Consider the following 8,767-nt stretch of genomic DNA (forward strand, 5'->3'; position numbering starts at 1 on the left):
CACACAGCAGTGTTAACTATGTTATCATGTTGTACATCACATCCCCAGTAGTTACTTATCTTATAGCTGGAATTTTGCACCTTTTGACGACCTTCTTCCCATTCCTCCACCCCAACCCCTGCCTCTGATAACGACAAATCCAATCTCTTTTTCTATGAGTTTTTAATTTTTTTTTTAGATTCCACATATAAACAAGATCATACCGTGTTTGTCTTTCTCTGTCTGACTGATTTCACTTAGCAAAATGCCCTCGAGATCCATCCATGTTGTTGCAAATGGCAGGATTTCCTTCTTTTTGTGGCTGAATAGTATTCCATTATATATAGACTATATTTTCTTTGGACATCTAAGTTCTTTCCACATCTTGGCTATTGTAAATAAAGCTGCGACAAACATGAGGGTGCAGATATCTCTTCCACTTAGTGATTCCATTTCCTTTAATATATACCCATAAATGGAATTGCTGGATCATATGGTAGTCCTACATTTATTTTTTTAAGGAAACTCCATAATATTTTCCATAGTGGTTGCACCAGTTTATAATCCCACCAACAGTGTGCCAGGATTCCCTTGGCAGCATTTATTATCTTTTGTTCTTTTGATGGTAGCCATCCTAACAGGTGTGAGGAGATATCTCATAGCAGTTTTGACTTGAATTTCCCTGATGATTAGTGATGTTGAGTATCTTACCTGTTGGCCAGTTGTATATCTTCTTTGGGAAAATGTCTATTCAAATCCTTTACTCATTTTTTAATTTTTTTCTATTGACTTGTATGAGTTCCTTGTACATTTTGGATGTTAACTCTCTATGGTTTGCAAATATTGTTTTCCATTCCATGGGCTGCCTTTTCATTTTGTGACTTGTTTCCTTTATTGTGAAAAACTTTTTAGTTTAATATAGTGCAACTAGTTTATTTTAGTTTTGTTGCTTATGCTTTTGGTGTCAATTTCCAAAAAAATGCATGTGAAGACAAATGTCAAGATTTTCTCCTATGTTTTCTTCTAGAAATTACAGATTCAAGTTTAAGACAGGGGTCCACTTTCATTCTTTTGCATGTGTATATGGAATTTTCCAAACATCTTTTATTGAAGAGACATCCTTTCCCCATTGTGTACTCTTGGCACCTTTTTTCCAAGTTAGTTGGTTGTATATGCATAGGTTTATTTCTGTGCTCTATATTCTGTTTCTTTGGTCTATGCATTTGCTTTTATGCTGGTACCATAGTGTGCTTTTTTTGAAATATTTTTTTTCCAATTGCAGTTGACATACAATATTATATTACTTTTAGGTGTATGACAAAGTGGTTAGACATTTCTATAACTTACGAAGTAATCACTCCAATAAATCTAATACCCATCTGACACCATAGATAATTATTATAATATTATTGGCTATATTCCTTATACTATACATCTTTATGACTATTTTGTAACTAACAATAGGTATCTCTTAATCCCTTCCCCCTTTTTACCCATCCTCCCAACCCCTCTCCCATTCGGCAAACATCAGAATGTTCTATCTATGAGTTTGTTTCTGTTTTGTTTGTTCATTTATTTTGTTTTTTAGATTCCATATGTAAGTGAAATTATATGATATTTTTCTTTCTCTGCCTCAGTTATTTCACTCAACATAATACCGTCTAGGTTCATCTATGTTATTGCAGATGGTAAGATTTCATTCTTTTTTATGGCTGAGTAATAGTCTGTTATATATATGTACAACTTCTTTATCCATTCATCTATTGATGGACACTTAGGTTGCATCCATATCTTGGCTACTGCAAATAATGCTGCAATAAACATGTAGATGAGTTTTTTTTTTAATTACTGTTTTGGGTTTCTTTGGATAAATATCCAGAAGTAGAATTACCAAGTCCTTCTTTGTCTCTTATAATAGTCTTTGTTTTAAAGTCTATTTTGTTTGGTATAAGTATTGCTACCCCAGATTTTTTGTTTCTGTTTTCATAAAATATATTTTTCCATCTCTTTACTTTCAGATTGTGTGTGTCTTTTAATCTGAAGTGGGTATCTTGTAGACAGCATACTTATGGGTTGTTTTCTTATTCATTCAGCCACCCTTTGTCTTTTGATTGGAACATTTAATTTATTTACATTTAGAGTAACTTTTGAAAGATATGTCATTCTTACCATTTTATTATTCATATTTTTTTATTTTTTAATTATTTTCTTCTTCTTCTTAAAGAAGCCCCTTTAAATTTTCTTGTAATACTGGTTTGGTGGTGATGAACACCTTTAGTTTTTTTCTTGTCTGGGAAGTTCTTTATTTGTCTTTGATTCTAAATGATAGCTGTGTTCCATAGAGTAATTTTGGTTGTAGGTTCTTGCTTTTCATCATGTTGACTATTTAATGCCAATCCTTTCTGGCCTGCAAAGTTTCTGTTGAGAAATCAACTGGCAGTCTTATGGGACCTTGCTTATACAAATTATTGATTTTCTCTTGCTGCTTTTAAGATTCTTTGTCTTTAACTTTGGCATTTTAATTATGATGTGTCTTGGTGTGGACCTCTTTGAGTTCATCTTGTTAAGGACTCTTTGAGCTTTTTGGGCTTGTATATATATTTCCTTCACTAGGTTATGGAAATTTTCCATTATTATTTCCTCAAGTAGGTTTTTACTTCCATGCTTTATCTCTTCTCCTTCTGGTACCCCTATGATGTGAACGTTGATATGCTCAATCTTGTCCCAGAGGCCTCTTAATCTATCCTTATTTTTTGGATTCTTTTTTTCTTTTTGCTGTTCTAATTGGTTGTTTTCTGCTACCTTATCTTCCATATCAGTGATTTGAACCTCTGCTTCATCATATCTTCTATTGACTCCCTCTAATGTATTCTTCATTTCAGTTATTGTATTCTTCATTTTTGATTGGTTCTTTTTTATGTTTTCTACCTTGATTTTTATGTTTCTTATCTCTTTGTTGAAGTTCTCACTGAAATTATTGAGCATCCTTATAACCAGTGTTTTAAACTCCACATCTGGTAGATTTCTCGTCTCCATTTTGTTTAGTTCTATTTCTGGAGTTTTGTTCTGATCTTTCATTTGCGACATTTCTCTTTATCTTCTAATTTTTGCTGTCTCCCTGTGTTTGCTTCTATGTATTAGCTAGTGCTGCTATGTCTCCTGGTCTTGGTAGAGTGGCCTTATGTAGTAGATGTCTTGTGGGTCTCAGTGGCACAGTTTATCTAGTCACCTGAACTGGATGCTTCAGATGTGTCCCATGTGTGTGTTGTGTGTGTCCTCTTATTGTACTTGAGCCTTAATTGCTGTTCATACGTCTATGGGAGGGATTGACCCTCTGGCTGATTAATTGTGAGGACTGGCGGTGACTACAGTGGGAGAGCTATGCAGTGGCTAACCCTACAGAGTAGGATTTGCTTTAATAGGTCTCTGGCACCTGCCAAATCTGCCCTTTGGGTGTGTCTTCTGTGGAGGTGGTTTGGTGGTGCTCTGATGTGTTGTGAAGCCAGCCACCGGGGTGTTTTTTCTGAGGCCTCTTGGGGGTGCTCCGTTGCAGGACAAAGTCAGTTGCTTCCTGTGCCCTGCCTGGGACCACTTGGTATGAGCTACAAAGTGTTCTGCAGATTGTTGTCACTTGTGCTGGGCTTGGAGATGCCTGCAAGAGGCTAAGCTGCAAAGTGAGGCTGGCTACTGCTGGTGCCAGGTTTGGGTTACTTAGCAAATGCCAAATGTTGCTTGTTTAAGGTTTATGAACCTTTGAGAGATTTTAGAAAAATCTATAGCATGAGCCAATTTTCCATTTGTATGGAAAAGCCGCTGGAAGCAGCTTGGCGGGCCTGCAAGTTGGATGGGGCTGGGTCTCAGGAAATTATGAGGGCAGGGAAATGATGTTAGTTAGACTCAGATATGGCACCCACCTGGGAGTATAGGCTGGGTCAATGGTGGGCTCAACAAAGGAACAATGGCTTCTGCCAGCACTTTTGTCTGGGAGAAAGCTTCCTGCCAGCCCTTGTCCTGAAGCCAGACAATTTAGTTCCTCCCTTTATGTTTCTGGCACCTTTGGAGCTGCTGCCCCAGTGCTGGAGCTCAGAGTGATTGAGTCAGTAAATGAGTTTGTGCATGGATCCTTTAAAAGGAATATCTGGGACTCCACAGTCAGAAATTATGAAGACTTCTACCCCTGGCACTGGAACCCTGGCTGGGGAGCCTGGTGTGGGGCTGGGATTTCTTACTCCTCAGCCCAGATAATCTTCCTGATTTTTAACTGCCACGTGTGGATGCGGGACCAGCCTGATCCACGCCTCTACACCTCTTACCAGTCTAGATGTAGCTTCTTCTGTATATCCTTAGTTACAGGACTTCTATTCAGCTAGACTTCAGGTGATTCTCAATGATGGTTGTTCCGTTGTTTAGCTGTAATTTTGAGGTGGTCATAGGAGGAGGTGAACACAGTGTTTTCCCATACTGTTTTGATTAGCATAGTTTTGTTATATAGTTTGAAACCAGGAAGTTCAATGCTTCCACCTTTGTTCTTATTCAAGATTACTTTAGGTATTTGGTGTCTTTTGGGATACCATACAAACTATAGGATTGTTTTTCTATTTCTGTGAAAAATATCCTTGGAATTTTGATAGGGATTGCTTTGAATCTGTAGATTGCTTTGGGTAGAATAAATATTTTAACAGTTCTTCCAATCCATGAACACTGGGTGTCTTTTCATTTATTTGAATCTTTTTTATTTCTTCCATCAATTTTTAATAGTTTTGTGTGTACTAATTTTTCACCTTCTTGGTTAAATTTATTTCTCAATATTTTGTTCATTTTGTTGATATTATAAATGCAGTTGTTTTCTAAATGTCTCTTTTCGACAGTTCCTTGTTAGTGTAGAGAAATGCAACTGATTGTGTTACGTTGATTTGGTATTCTGAAACTTTATTGTGTTCATTTACTAGTTTTAACATTTTTTTTTTTAAACAGTGTTTAGGATTTTCTGTATATAAGATTCTGGCACCTGCAAACAAAGATAATTTAACATCTTTTTAATGATATAAATCTATTTTTTCTTGCCCAATTGCTCTAGCTAGAATTTCCAATGCCATGTAGAATACAAGTAACAAGGGTTGGCACCCTTGTCTTATTCCTCATCTAAAATCTATTTCTTCATGATTCAGACTTGGTAGGTTGTATGTTTCCAGAAATTCATCCATTTCTTCTAGGTTATCTAATGTGTTGGCTTTTGAATATTCACAGTAGTCTCTTATGACTCTTTTATTTCTGTGATATTGGTTTTAATGTCTCCTCTTTCATTTATAATTTTATTTTTTTGAGTCTACTCTCTTTCTACGGTTAATCTAGCTAGAGATTTGTCGTGTTTTTTACTTTTCAAAAATTCAACTCTTAGTTTTGTTGACACTTTCTATTGTTTTCTTATTCTGTATTTTATTTATTTATGCTCTGATCTTAGTTATCTCCTTTCTTCCGTTAACTTTGGGCTTAACTTGTTTTTACTTTTATTATTCTTTCAGCTATAAAATTAGTTTACTTTTTTGAGGTTATTTTCTTAATTAAGGCATTTATTATTATAAAGTTCCATCTTAGAACTGCATTTGCTGCTTCCCACATGCTTAGTATGTTGTGTTTCCATTTTGTTTGTTTCAAGACATATATTGATTTCCATTCTGATTTCTTCTTTGACTCATTGATTGTTCAGGAGTATGTTATCAATTCTACATATTTATGAGTTTTCCAGTTTTCCTCCTATTCTTAATTTCTAGGTTCATATCATTTTGGCACAAAAGATACTTATATGATATAAATCTTTTAAAATTTGCTAAGACTTCTTTTGTGACCTAACATATGATCTATTGTGAAGAATGTTCTGTATATACTTGAGAGAAATGTGTATTCTGCTGTTGTTGGATAGAATGTTCTACATATATATATCTGTTAGGTTCATTTTTTCCTTATTGATTTTCTGTCTTGCTTTTGAGGTCAAATTCATAAAATCCTCTTTAAGTCCAAGGTCCTTCAGTTTAGTTCTTATGTTTTCTTCTATATATTTTATTGCCTCAGGTCTTATATTTAGGTCCTTAATCCATTCTGAGTTAATTTTGGTGTATAGACAACAGTCTAGTTTCATTCTTTTACAGGTGGCTTTCCAGTTTTCCCAGCACCATTTATTGAAGAGGCTTTCCTTTCTCCACTGTATGTTTTTGGCTTCTTTGTCGAAAATTATTTGCCCATATAAATATGGGTTTACTTCTGGACTCTAGATTTTGTTTCACTGGTCCGTGTGTCTGTTTTTCTGCCAATAGCATGCTGTTTTGATTACTGTCGCTTTGTAGTATAATTTGAAGTTGGGCAGAGTGATGCCTCCAGCCTCGTTCTTTTTTCTCAGTATGGCTTTGGCAATTCAGGGTCTTTTGTGCTTCCATACAAAGCTGATGATTTTTTGTTCTATTTCTTTAAAAAATGCCAATGGGATTTTGAGGGGGATTGCATTAAATCTGTATAATGCTTTAGGTAATAAGGTCATTCTAACTATGTTGATTCTTCTAATCCAAGAACACAGAATATCTTTCCATTTCCTTGTATCTTCTTCGATTATTTTAATAGGGTCTTATAGTTTTCATTATATAGGCCCTTCACTTGTTTCCTTAAATTTATTCCTAGGTATTTTATTCTTTTTGTTGCAATTGCAAAAGGAATTATTTTTTCCACTTCTTTTTCTGACACTTCATTATTAGAGTATAGGAACACTATGGATCTTTGAATATTGATTTTGTACCCAGATACTTTCTGTATTTGCTTATTGTTTCTAGTTGTGTTTTGTGGAGTCTTTAGGGTTTTCTATATAGAGAATCATGTCATTAACAAATAGTGACAGTTTGACTTCTTCGTTTCCTATTTGAATGCCTTTTATATCTTTCACTTGTCTGACTGCACTTGTTAGGACTTCCAATTTTATATTGAATAACAGTGGCGATAGTGGACAGCCTTGCCTTGTTCCTGATCTTAGAGGGAAAGTTTTCAGTTTTTCACCATTAAGTATAATGTTGGTTGAGGGCTTGTCATAGACGGCTTTTATTTTATTAAGATAATTTCTTTTTATACCTATTTTGTTAAGTGTTTTGATCAAAAATGGATGCTGTATCTTGTCGAAGGCTTTTTCTGCATCTATTGATAGGATCATATGATTCTTATTTTTTAATTTGTTTATGTGGTATATCACATTAATTGATTTGCATATGTTGAACCATCCCTGTGCCTCTGGGATGAAACCCACTTGATCATGGTGTATAATCTTTTTAATATGTTGCTGTATTCGATTTGCTAGTATCTTATTTAGGATTTTTGCATCTGTGTTCATGAGAGATATTTGTCTGTAGTTTTCTTTTTTCGTTATCATTACCAGGTTTTGGTATCAGAGTAATATTGGCCTCATAAAATTAGTTGGGAAGTAGTGCCTCCTCTTTGACTTTTTGGAAGAGTTTAAGGAGAATATGTATTAAATCTTCTTTGAATGTTTGGTAGAATTCACTGGTGAAGCCATCTAGTCCTGGACTTTTACTTTTTGGTAGGTTTTTGATGATTGTTTCAATTTCCTTACTGCTGATTGGTCTATTTAGATTTTCCAGTTCTTCTTGATTCAGTCTAGGAATATTGTATTTTTCTAAGTACTGGTTCATTTCTTCTAGGTTATTAAATTTGCTGTTATATACTTTTTCATAGTATTATTATATGAGCCTTTGTATTTCTGTGATGTCAGTCATAATTTCCCCTCTTTCATCCCTGATTTTGTTTATTTGTGTCCTTTCTCTTTTTTCTTTAGTGAGTCTAGCCAGGGATTTGTCCATTTTATTAACCTTCTCAAAGAACTTGCTTTTGGTTACATTTATTTTTTCTATCTTTTTGTTTGTTTGTTTTCAATTTCATTTATTTCTGCTCTGATTTTCATTATTTCTTTCCTTCTGCTGACTTTAGGCTTCATTTGTTCTTTCTTTCTAATTTTTTTAAGTTGAAGCGTTAGGTTGTTTATTTGAACTCATTCTTAGTTTTGGAGATACGCCTGTTGTGATATGAACTTTCCTCTTATGACCGCATTTGCCGTGTCTCAAAAGTTTTGATATGTTGTACTATCATTATCATTCATTTCTATGTATCAGTATTAGAATATTTTGAATTTGACTATATACTTACCTTTACCAGTGTGTTTCATATTTTCATGTTTTCACGATACTAATTAGTGTCCTTTCGTTTTGGGTTGAAGAACTCCTTTCAGTATTTCTTGTAATGCAGGTCTAGTGGCAATGAATTACCTCACCTTTTGTTTATATTGGAAAGTCTTTCTTACTTTCATTTCTGAAGAACAAGTTTGCTGTGTAAAGCAGCCTGTGTTAGCAGGGTTTTTTTTTTTTCTTTCAGCACTTTGAATATATTATCTCACTCTTTCCTGACCTGTAAGATTTCTGCTGAGAAATTCACTGGTGGTCTTAAAGGGATTCCTTTGTAAATGACAAGATTCTTTTCACTTGTGGCCTTTAAGATTATCTTTTTGTCTTTGATTTTTGACAGTTTTACTGTAATATATCTTGGAAAAGTTCTCTTTGGGGTTACTTTGTTTGGGGACCTATGAAGTTCATGAACTTGGATTTCCTAAGCTTTCCCCAGATTTTGGGTGTTCTCAGCCATTATTTCTTTAAATAAACTTTCTGCCCCTTCCCTTTCTTGTCCTTATGGAACTCTAATAATGCACAGATTGTTTCTTTTAATTCTGGCCTACAAGCAAATT

Source organism: Pteropus medius, unplaced genomic scaffold (assembly GCF_902729225.1).
Source record: "Pteropus medius unplaced genomic scaffold, Ma_sr-lr_union100, whole genome shotgun sequence".
Classification (NCBI taxonomy): Eukaryota; Metazoa; Chordata; class Mammalia; order Chiroptera; family Pteropodidae; genus Pteropus; species Pteropus medius.